We start from the raw sequence: 13,237 nt of genomic DNA on the forward strand, positions 1-13,237 counted from the left end.
AAAATTGTCTCCACCTGTGGTTTTTCATTGGCCCACAAAAAATCCAAATTTGGCTTACTTTTGATCATTTGAATGAGAACATCCCCTTAAGCATATGTAGGACGAGCACTGAAAATTTGTCCGGATGGGTTTAATTTTAAAATCTCTCTAATTCTATGAAATTAAATTCTTTTTGGTTTTTCGGATGGGCCTTCAGAGAGGTCCAAAATTGAACATGCTTTTTTTTATTTGAATCCAATACTTTGGAAAACCTTTATATTATACCTTTAAAAAATCATGATTTTTAAAACGTTATATCTCTTTGCAACAAGCTAAGTGATAGTAGGTGTGCATGGACGAGTTTTAGGGTAAACCTAAAGCAACAAAAGCAAATGTTTCTGATGTTTTTATATCCACTTCCATTTTGTTCCTGAGGATCCCCCATGGTGAACAAGGTCCATTCAATGAAAATTGATTGTTTTTGAGCTCCATCTAATATTAAAGTGAACTAAGTGTTAATGTTGTTAAAAACTCCTAATCTTGTTGGAAATCGCATAAATCGCGATGCTAACACCAACCCTATAATGTTGCAATCCAACCCCTACAAAGTGCGCCATCTGTTGATGAGTAGCGAAAAGTGTATCGCATATTTCAAGTGGGCGGGTTACAACTAGTCATGAGTTCTAGTTGCAAGACATGTAACTCTCCTGTTAATACGATTAGAGAAAATTGCATGTCACAGCAACTGCAGATCGGTTTTCCACCGTACTTGCATTTCTGGTATAATATAATCGCAATAATTTCGAGTGAGTTGTGCGAGTAGTTCCGGTTGGAATTTGAATGAAGGAAACGGCTTAAATTTCTTATTTTGCCTATATTTTCAAATTCCTGTTGGGGCATTATTGTACGAAAAACTTGTTTTATGTATATCTTACCTGTGATTCTAAACCTTATTTGAACGCGATTTCCGTTAATCCTAAATAACCCGACTGGCAGTCAAATTCGTCACCTGATTCCACGTGCTAGGTCTGCATCTATTATTTCAGCGCGTCCACCCAAAAAACAATTCCAATTCACTTTCATTCGGCTTTTTTTCAACGTCACTATCAGCTCTCCACACCTTTGTTGATGCCACCATTTATTTTTGTTTTACATAAAACACTTTATTTTTAGCAACAGCAGCAAAACACACTCTGTTCCCCGTAAAGTAGTTTAAAATAACTCCTTTCTGGGACTGGCAACACACTTCACCTCATTTTCTATGCCCACACTTTCGGTCGGAGGGAGGGCCTTTTCTTCTTGGAATCTGCGGCTGATGTGAGTTTCGGCGGCCTGGCACTGATAGATTGTGGCGGCAGTATGCACTTTTCTTTTCTATGTTTTTCTTCTGCAGCTCTTCATAACTGACACTCGTGGCTAGAAAAAAAAGAAGGAAAACAGAGTGTGTAAATGAATGAAAGTGATCATTTTGTGATAGATTTAGAAAGAGAGCCTGCATCATACAGTTTGATGCTTATGTTGTCTGTGGGTCCCAAAGACTGGTGAATTATGCTCTCCACTTCTATCAAAGGTCCGTCGGATGGGGGCCGAGGAGCCTCTAGCCTTGCCATAAAGCCGGCAAGTGTGAGTCGATTATCTAACCAATCATATGCTATATGGCAATTATTTCCAACTCAGCTTCCGCTATCGATTTGCTTTTGAAGCTCAAGCGAGAAGAAATTGAGTTGTCGGACTCACGTTTCGTTTCAGGCATTTTTCCATTATATTTACTAGCTTCATTTATGATTTCGGTAATATATATTGGTTGGGCGGAGTTAAAAAAGATCCCGATTTTGGGTCTAGTACGAACGTATTTTAGAAAGTATCATTCATTGCACAACAAACTGGTTTTTTAGAAATGTAACATTAACTTTTGAGCTAGCTCTCAGAAAATGTTAGTTTATTCCTTTGTTCGTGTAATTTTGTCTCCAAAAATCCTAAGTTTTAATAATATTTCTGCTCCATGTTTCAAATCATACGTTTTTGCAGTTTTTCTAATGTTAAAAATTTCAATCTTTCCGACCTTAGATAGAACACGAAAATTTAAGGTTCTAGGGCATTTTGGTGTTTTGGTGTTCCATCTTGTGCTTGTCCCTTCATTCGTATTCGGTACACTCTTACTTTGTGCCGGGCGCTGGACCCATGGCCCACTGTGTCTTTATTGATACAAAAAATCGGCATCTCTCTCTAAAACGTCAGGATGCGAAAGAATGGACTCTTTTCTTTCATTCACAACCAAAAGCAAAAAAAAAATCAGTGTGGGGGTTGGGGTCCAGAACAACTTTTAATGTTATAGTTTTTTGTTTGAAAACTTAAGTTTTGTAGTGAACCTAGTCCACATATTTGCCATTAGGTGGTACTATAGACATTCATATAATACAAAAAGTGAGAATCTGATAAACAGTATCATTGTCTACAAATTTGCAGAAAACTACAATTCGATCTAAAATCATCCGAGAAAGTTATTAAAGTTGTATCCGTTTTCAGATTTACATGGAGCCTTCTGGTTAAGAAGTCGATTTACAAAAACTTACAAAACATTGTGGAGTTTAGTTGTCCAGCGTATTCAGATAAAATTAAGTGTTTATAAAGTCTCAGTAAACCAAAAAATCTATTTACAGATTCCTTCGGTTCTTGGCTACCAATGATATTTTATGAACAAGGAGATATAGAGAAGCATTAATCAAACTTATTCAATCTTTATCTTACCTTTTTTAAGATGTTGATTAATATAGTAAACAGAAACATTTGTTCTATCGTGTATTCGTATCTTCTTATTAATTTCCTTCCTCATTCTAGGGAATGGTTAATGTAATTTAGAATTATTATTCTTCCTTACTATATCCTATCTGGTAAAATACATTGGCTTAAATTCCAAACTTTCTATTTGAATGAACTCGATGGGACAATTCAAGTCGTTACAATAAATGTTGAATTTCATTGCAACTTTTGATTGATAATCCTGATTGTCACTGTCAATATTTAAATAAAGATGATTGAAAAAGGAGAAACTCTCTGATTTTTGTGTACATGTTTGTTTTCTTTTGGGATAGATTTCATTCATCAGCAGAGATGTAATGCACCTCAGAGCAAATAAATAGAAGAATAGAAAACGCTCTCTGCACTTTTCATGCGAACCACCGCTCTTCTCTTTCACAATAAACCTGTTCACTCCGATGTGTGTTTCTCCCATACGTACATTATACATGTGTGTTTCTCCCATACGTACATCCCCACATTACATTATCCATGACTGCACACCTCAAAGAGAAGAAATAAAGAGGCTCTTTAGTGTGAATATTGGTCCCAAGCGCACGGAAGCAGAGAAGGCAACCAAAAAACTTGATTCGCCTTCCTACCTGCTTGCCAGTGAGGGGAAGCACAAAAAGTGGCTCTTCAAGGTGACTCTTTGCGCGAAATTCTGCAGCTCTTGGTGCATTTCTCATTTTTGTTCTCAAGTTTCTCTTTGTGCGATCGTTCTCCACAACGTAGTGTTTTTGTGCTGCTCTATACGTCATCGGTGTATTTCGCTCTTTGTGCACATTGGGTGAGCAAATAATAAGCCTGTTCATCAAAATGTATGGAAGCAGAGTTTTGCTTCTACCCAAGTCGCATTTTATTTCTTAATGGAACACAATTCACATAATCTTAGCAAAAGGGGTCAAAACCAAGATTCATAATTCCCTTTATGAAGAAATTTTTGAGTCATTAATCGCCAAACAAACAGGAAAACATCAAGGTGGGCCATAAATTCAGTTAATTCACCAAGTTTTTCAATTGAAGATTTCTAGCATAATATTGGAGAAGAACGAAAACCACATATTAAGAAGACTGGCAACTCTGCCCAGGACCAGGAGATTGTTAAAGGTATTTTCTATCTATTATATTATATTATATTATATTATATTATATTATATTATATTATATTATATTATATTATATTATATTATATTATATTATATTATATTATATTATATTATATTATATTATATTATATTATATTATATTATATTATATTATATTATATTATATTATATTATATTATATTATATTATATTATATTATATTATATTATATTATATTATATTATATTATATTATATTATATTATATTATATTATATTATATTATATTATATTATATTATATTATATTATATTATATTATATTATATTATATTATATTATATTATATTATATTATATTATATTATATTATATTATATTATATTATATTATATTATATTATATTATATTATATTATATTATATTATATTATATTATATTACATTATATCTACTTTTATATTGAACCCCCTGAGCCCCTATATACAACAGAAAAAAATATTTATTTCGCATTTACTACGGCGTTTTATATTCGGTGTATAGCGATTCAGCAATTTCTTCTCAAAGAGAATTATGACAGTAGACTTCAACGATTTTCTCCTAGATTATGTGAAATGTGTTCCTTTTGAATCCAAAGTGTGATTTGAGTACAGCTATATCGTTCGATAAACAGTAGTCCTCGATTCTATCCGAAAATTTATTAAACTTTAACCCAAATCTCATTGAATTATTTTTCTATCCATAATCCTTACATTACTTCTATAACGGCCGATCAGGATTCTCAATCGAAATCAAGTCAAATGACTAAATATCTAATCGAGTTTGTTTAAGTAATTTTAAGCCAAATATATCTTACAGGTTGCTTAAAGGAGGTTGATTCAAGATTACATGAGCGAAGAAATGAAAAGTAAGGAACGAAAACGAATATATTAGCGACTAAAACACTGTTGATATATTACCCAGCACCTTGGCAAAAAGTACCAATTTTATACAAATATATCCATATCTCCTTGTCTATAAAATACCATTGGTGGTCAAGAACCAGCGAAATATGGAGTTCTGTTTTTTCCGCTAAAAGGTGGGACTTTGTCAATACTCAAATTCTTCTGAGCACAATGTTCAACTAAAGCAAACCATTGTTTTACAAATGAATATTTTGTAAATCTAATTCTTAACCAGTAGGCCCTATGTAGATACACACTTTGATAACATTGTCATAACTTTCTCGAGCGATTTTAGATCGATATAAAGTTTTCCACAAAGTTGTAGACAATAAAATGAACCATCAGACTCTCGCTTTTAGTAATATTTGAATGTCTATAGCAGTACCTAGTGACTAAATTACGGTCTGAACAGCTGCCACAAATTTGGCCACCGTTTGTGATTCTGAAAATTCTGTATTAGGTTGGTTTGCCGTGGATAGTTGGCAATCGGTTGATCATTCTCCTCTGCATGTTCGGCACAAGGGTTTCCATGATGCTGTACTTGCATGTAAGCGTTTGCTCCTCATGGGTGCATAGCTTTGTTTGTTTAATTGTAGTTCCATGAGTTTTGAGTTTTATAGTCAAGTAGGAATAGAAGGTCTTTCGACCCGTATCTTCACTACAAATATGCCGTTAGGAGTACCCAGGAAGAAGTTTCTCTAAACATCAGGTGTACGGATTCTTTTTCTCCGTATTGCGACATGCATTTTGCAATTGGCTCAGGAAGTACGAGGTGATAGGTCATGTAGCTTTACATCTATATAGTCATTTTCTATATACGCGGGAATCCGAATTCCAACGACCAACGTTGTCACTTTCATCCACGTGTTTCAAGTTGTTCTACAAACCGAAACGCTTGGATTTGGCCAACGTGTTGAATGATATTACTACTGCATTGCGAAGATACTGAAGGTACACGACTTCCGCAAGCCTAAGTTGCATTTTCACCTACAGAAGGTATTTTTTCAAATTTTGGCGAAATTGTCTCACAGCTTCAACACGTTACAGCGATGATTTTGAGACAGTTTTCGCAATGTTGTTTTAAAACAGCATTGCCTAATTAAGGGTTAAGCTAGCAGGCGGTAACTAGGCTGCATTTTAAACCTGAATGGCGTTTTCATGCGATGTCCAACTCAAGTCTTAGTGATCCTGATCTCCGGAAATCATGACAGTGTCCTCAAGTAATACCTTGTCACAAAGGTCTCGTACTGATGCGATATAAGACTCAATCACATCTACTGCTATCTGGTGAAATCTATACATATTGCACAAAGAAAAAGGTTACGCCAATTGATGGGAGTTAGACGAGGAATTCCACGAAAGTCCGTCCGAAAATATTTAAAATCGTCACCTACCGTCTTAGATTCCTATGAAACTTTACTCATTTCACCGCTATGGAAGACTACACATTTTAGCAAAACTAAAATAAATATTTGTGTACGAAAAAAATATACACTGAAAAATATGTAATGCAACACAAAAATAAAAATTTGTGTTAAAAATATAAATTGCAAAAAAACTCATTTTTTCTATTTTTTTATATTTTGTCAACAAAAACCTATAGAGAAAAGAAACATTTTGAATGCGATTCTATGATGAAGAACTTATCGGTAAAAAAGATTTTCTTACAATAACTACATGTTTTTAAATTTCATACTAATTGACATACAAAACTGTAATTTTATTACAAAATATAATTCTAAGTATCATTCTAAATCAAAATATATTTAACAAAACATTTTTTTGAGAAAATTTTTGTGATTAGTATTTTGATCTAAAATATCATTTAGAATCATATTCAAAAAGAAAATTATATTTTTGACTGCAAATAGTATAAATTGCTCAAATCAAAATCAAAAATTGTTATTAGGAAAATATTTTTATTGAAAGCTTCGCCATGATACAAATACACTAAAAAAGTTTCTTTTACTTCTTTAAAGCGATAAAAATTTGATTTTTGACATTTTCTGATAGGGTAACGCGAATAACTTTTAAAAAGAGCATAATCACACGAATTAACTGTTTTTGTTGGAACAAAATTCCAAATATCTCGAAAACTATCGCATTTTGAAAATGTTTTGTTAAATGCATTTTGAATTCAAATGATATTTAGAATTATATTCTGTATTAAAATACAGTTGTGTGTCTTCAATCAGTATGAAATTTAAAAACATGTTTTTGTTAGAAAAACTTTTTTACCGATAAGTTCTCCATCGTGCAATCATGATGCAATCATCTTCAAAATGTTTCTTGTCTTTTTGGGTTTTTGTTGACAAAATATAAAAAATTAGAAAAATGGGGTTTTGCGCCATTTAAATTTTTAAACAAATTTCTATTTTTGTGAAAAATGACAAGTAGTGTATATTTTTTTCTCACATAAATATTTATTCCCTGAAACTCGTTCTCAGAAAGTTTTCATGTATAAAATACAGTAATCTTTAAAGTTTCGTTCCAATCGACGATGGTCGTATTTTGTACTCGGCCGGTTTCTCACGGAATCCCTCAGCTACACAAACTTGATTCAAATTAAATCCATAGGGAATGCTTACATATTAACTTGCATGTTGAAACAGCGATCAGAACACTTCCGAAGGTAGATTTACACTGTTGGGTTTGTTCCTTTCACACCACAATACGTTATAGGAACTGCCGAAAAAATGAGGTTGTCATAGAAACAGGTGGAGACTGTGTCTGCAAAGGGTAACACTCTTTTAGAGTGTGTGTGTAGCGTCAAACCAACCTTCGCATTTTGAATATTATATGTGCTACATAGTGTTCTACAATTCAAACTTACAGTAGTGTTAATAACAAACTGTGGTTAATTCTCAACCTGCCAACCGGGTATTTTCCTCGATGGAATCCGAATGGTTCAAAAACCTATTTCATACTTCCACTCGGTTGTTTTTCAAATTAATTAAACCACATCGTTCTGATCGGGCACGAACATCCTTGAGTTAGATCCGTACGTATGCAGTTAAGTGGAGAACTGAAATTGAATCATTGGCCAGAAAATTGGCGAGAGCGACAGCGGCTCCATTTTCAAGGTTCCGTAAGCACAACTCATTGGTAGGTACGCCGGCTACCATCTATGGTACCTACAGAGTCTTCATATAAACACCGACAGATTCCGAGTCGGATTGAATTTTCCGAACATGGCAAATGAGGATGAAATGAGAATAATAAGAAGCACACTGGCAAATGTTAGGCATGGTCATTTTAAAATCAAACTAGGGTAAATGATCCCTAATTCATCTCGTTAGTCTACATACTATTGCATTGGTTGCTCGACTGATGCGAACAATGGGTTGCGCTTAAATCGGTACCAATGTCTTTGCTTCGTTTGTAAGAGGTAGGGTCGTAGCAAAACTGGTGTAAAAAGTATAGAATACTTCTGTATAAGCAACGCCAAAATTCAAGTAGAATATCTCTCTTTGCTTTATACTATATGAACAGGCATTTGAAAGGTTAAATTCGTATGGGTAGAATGAAAAGAGGAACTGAGGTGAATTAGGGAGCTTTTAGTTGTTTAACCTTCCCAAAGTCGCGCTAGTGCACTGAGTGCACGCTGCTCTGAAAATCTAGCGAAATCGTCTTAGGGCACCAGAGGCTGCTCGTTCAGTGGGCCATAAGCGCGACTTCCGGAGGGTTAAGTGAGCGTATTCAGGTTGTAAATAAATAAATAAATAAATAAATAACTTTTTTATATCTGGGGTACATGCCTCAATAATAATGGAACTAAGCATGGCAGTGACATGCAGTCTCGAATCTCTAGTTATCATATGTTAAGTGTACAAAAATACCTCTGATGCATTTGATTGAAATGAGAAACAATAATGCGAAAGAAGCATGCATGGACGTAAAGTAGATTTTTACTTCCGGAACTCTAGCTTATTGCCAAGCCTCTATTCGTGCCGGTCGAGGTCAATTTTTTGATCGAAATAACGCGCATCCGAAATGGTGAAGCTTTGTCCGCGTTCACACATGACCGCCTGATGGTGATGATGAAGCTTTTTTTTCGCGCCCAGCAGCTAATAAACCTAGTAGTATTTTTCAATTCTATTGTGCGGTCGGTCGGTCGGTTGGCTGGTCGCGCGCCGGCAGAATGTAAATAGCAAATATTTTTCAAACCGACAGACTGCTCAATGTTGAACGTTTCGCAACTTTAACGAATGCTAAGCTGTACCACCTTCATTCATTCATGCCCATCAGTGGGTAATTGTTGGCTGGCACCTGTAGTGGACTTTTGCTTAAGCGATGACTTTTATAGGATGGCAGCTCCCGCCCTGTGACTTCTGCGAAGTGTTTCAAAAACAGTACACTAATGCACTTTTTTCAGTGTCAAAATAGTATTTAATTAATTTAATTAATCTGTTACGCTACAACCGGGAATAGGATAATTTAGCCACGTGTTGTTCTTTCCTGATGCAGTTGATGTTAAAGAAAAATATTTAAATGTGCCTTTCTTTTTGTGTTACTCATTTTGTTGTTTAAGTAGTTATAGAATTTGCGTTTCGACTTCGTTTCATCAGATTCTAACTTAGAGCCAGGACTAAGCCAAACGGGGAGTGAAAAAATCGATAGGGTACTGGATTCTTGCAATGATCAAGAGTTGTAAGATCACAACAACTATAACATCCAACAGAGACTGTCCCCAGGAAGGTGTGCATCACCCCTGATCTGGTCACTATTGGTGGACGGTCTTCTCGATGATTGGACTGAAATGGGTTTCGATATTGTTGGATATGCAGATGACATTGTCCTAATTGTGAATGGGACACATGAATCTGAACTAAGCATTCGGATTCAAGTTACCCTGAACCAACGATATCAATGAGGAGACTTGACTCTACTTATTGAAATTGAGCTCCAACTCTTAGTCGGACTATAATTAACTATGCAGAATAAACGAAACATTCTGGACAATAAACTGAATTGAAACATTCTGGACAATAAACTGAACTCGCACCTGACATGCACCGTTAATAAAACAACTATAGCACCGTGGGCGGCGAAAAACTTGGGGTCTCAAACCGAAGATGGCTTATTGGTCCGACACGACTATGCCTTGACCACGGTTAACTTATTCCTCCATTGTATGCTGGCCCAAAATTGAACAAAAGATCGTCCAAACTAAACTAAAAAAGTTTGGAGGCATGTCTCTTTATCACAGGTGTTATCAAATCAACGCCCACTATAGCTATGCAAGCTATGCTTCATTTACCTTCATTGTACACACATGTTATGGGAGAGGCGAGACTTGATTCGCTGAGAGTGCTGAATTGTAAACCACTATTTGACCATAATGTTGAAAACAGTAGCCATGGCGGAAAGTTTTGCTAAGGAAAATAACTTACAACACGTCGTTGAGCATGACAAAGTTAGAATCAAGATGTAACCGTTTATATAGACGATGCTAAGATAGATGGGCGTCTGTACGATCTGTCTCCGCGTACTAGCAATCAGTTCATTCTAACTATCGTTTTACGCAGCGGTGGAATCCGTTAAGTAATTTTTTCCCAGGTATTTCCAATGGCGCTAGTGTCGTAAGGATGCGAGTGACGAAGCCTATTCCTTCTTACCTGAACTTTTAATGCGAAATAAAAGGCATTACCAGGGGTGGCATTACGCATCTCGAAACGAAAGGTTTATTGTATGCAAGCTTGTATGAAAAAGTCGATTCGAAATGGTTCCATAATGTCGCCCCAGATCTCAAATCATGCTGTGCACATATCAAGGACAGAACCCTACGTGTCAATTCTGTAGCAAGAAGATACACTACAGAAAACCATGTATAAAAACTTCTAGCGAAAAAAACATCAACTACAAGCAAACCCAGCACACAGCCTTTATCAACATCAACTAAATGAATATCAACCTTAGTTGCTGCTCAGGCACCAACGAATGCTGGAATAACAGAATCTACGCACAGCGTTTCCGACCGTTATGATGCGCCCACTGACTCCAAATCAACAACCAGTACCACCAACTATAGAATAAATGACAAAAAACGCTGATATATGTTCGTGACTCATATGTCCAACAAACAATCCAAAGCAGTTAACCGGAAAAACCGATACAACATCGATAGCAAGGACACCATGAACGAAAACGATAAATCGAGAGAATGCGGACAAGGTGACCCCCAAACAACAGCAGGCGATGCAAGATCTCCAACAAAAAAGACGATCTTTACGCGAAGTAATAAAACGCGTACACAAGATCCGATTTGTTCTTGTATTTACATATTGTAAATATCAAAAAATTCACGGCTCAGTTAAGCTAACGCTTTGAACTAATATAAGATAAAATTGAGGCTAAACCGAGGTTCAGCATCTCATAGGGGGACCTGGGGCTATCAAGACAGTGGGGGTAATTCGGACCCCCTCGATTTCTCAGAAAATCGCAAGACTTTTGTGGGAAATAAGCGTACGGGGCTATTCAGACCTCTATTGTATTAACCACCGTTCAGTGGCTTGCGGCTGCGCACACCATTGCACACGCCACAGCAAAGAAAATTGGCGCTTCATGCCAATCGACAACTGTGAATAACCACGTAAAATTTTTTCAAGGCAATTTTTTTTGCTTCTTAAGGAGTTTCTCTGATAAATATTTCATAAGGAAATATTATTCCATTGTAAAAAAGTAAAGAAAAATGACGGCCTGAATTGCCCCGCAGGGAGGTCCGAATTACCCTTACATTGTAAAAGGATGGAAAAACGTAGAGTTTTGCAAATCATCGCTTCGCGCTGCCATGCAAATGAACCTTATATGGCACCAAAATGTAGCTTAAGTCTCAAACTAACAATTAGGACCTTTGACCGGTAAATTTTTTCACATCTATCCACCTAAAAGGGCTATTTACTTAGGTAGGTCCGAATAGCACCTGGTTCCCCTATGTGATCCACATAGTGGATCGTCACATGTGGTCAAATAGATGAGCTGACTGGTTCGTGATTCTACGGACCAATAATTAAAGATGCGATATCAATGAGAGCCTACCAAGCTAAGCTATATGCAATATACACCTGGTCAGAGGAAACGAAACTACAGACATCCAAAAATCATTTGGCGTCATTGGCTCTCATCCCAAAAGATAGTTCGTTTCCCTATACCCGCAAGCGCACAACGACAAAAATACAGTTTTATGTTTCGCTTTAATTTTAATTTTTTAATTCCACTAAATATAAGAAATAAAACGATTTTAGCTTCAAAATGTGACCTGATCGGCGGATGGACTTTGTACGGTAATTTACTAGGGTTTATAATTGAGCGAGCAAAAATAAGAGCCGCAAGAAAAGAATATGCTTCGTAAAACCCGTTTCAAATATATTAAAAGCGGATATAAACTTCAAGTTTTAAAATCGGGCAAGGACTTTCCTTTGCAAGAGTCGGGTAAAAAACCTTCAGTATTAAAACAGGAAAAAATATTTTCGATTCTAACAAAGTATTTTTTTAGCTAACTTTTAATCTTGAGCCTCACGATATACGGATGCTCCGATTTGTTTATTTTTCACCGGAATTCACACCGATAATTCAATCTTGCCGAGTTTTACGGGTGAGAAGTTTTTAAGCGATTCTTATGCTGAAGGATCTCTGTCTGATTTTTACACTTGAAGTTTATTTCCGATTTTTATATTTTAATATGTTTGAAACGGGTTTTATGAAGCATGTTCTGTCCTTGCGACTTTTATTTTCGGTCGCTCAATTGAGAGTGAAACAACCGCCTTTGAGGGGCAAATTACATTCGTCAGACATTCACCGTTTTAGAAATCAAAATGTGAATATTGTAGTGAGCGACTCTGTTTGGAAGCGTGAAAGGAAAAATTACCACTAGTATAGACAATTTGTTGGCATAGAGGAAGTATTGTGATCATATATGATCGTAAAAATTCTATTTCATGCGTTTTTTAAGGAAACGACCAATAAGAATTTTGACAGTTAGGTGTGTCGAAAACTGATATTCATTTATAAATATTATTTGATTTACTTTTTTTTACAAATTGTACATTGTAAAAATATAATACGATTTCGCAGTTATTTTTGTTGGAAGATATTTTAAACCTACTTGTCAAGTGCAAGACACTTATTATAAAGCTAACTTACAAGCGTTAAAGAAATCCATTCGTTGCAGTTGGTAATTGCATCGATTTTCGTGGAAAATTGTTTATAATTCTAATGATAATTTCCAAAACTTTTAAGTTTCATTTGCGCCAAACCAGGAATGGTGCTTCAAAAATATTTACAGATTTTTTCTGTTTTCTTTAAAGTGTTTAGTTTCCCACCAGATACCCCTATCTGAAATTTTCTTACCAATGCACTGTCAGAAAAGAAAAAATGATTTTCAATTACATGAACACCACACTTTTTCAAGAAGAAACTTGTTCCTGAAGACACT

General features: G+C 35.5%; 1 protein-coding gene across 2 annotated transcripts in view; it reads right to left on the bottom strand.

The window, feature by feature from the left end:
- Positions 1-13,237, bottom strand: part of LOC131677775 (torso-like protein) — a 91,606-nt gene that overhangs the window by 73,836 nt on the left and 4,533 nt on the right. For both annotated transcript variants that reach the window (XM_058957809.1, XM_058957808.1), the window contains exon 2: positions 915-1,395. The gene's annotated coding sequence lies outside the window, so the exon portion shown is untranslated. The remainder of the gene's footprint in view (positions 1-914; positions 1,396-13,237) is intronic.

This window comes from Topomyia yanbarensis, chromosome 1, assembly GCF_030247195.1.
Source record: "Topomyia yanbarensis strain Yona2022 chromosome 1, ASM3024719v1, whole genome shotgun sequence".
In the NCBI taxonomy this organism is placed as follows: domain Eukaryota; kingdom Metazoa; phylum Arthropoda; class Insecta; order Diptera; family Culicidae; genus Topomyia; species Topomyia yanbarensis.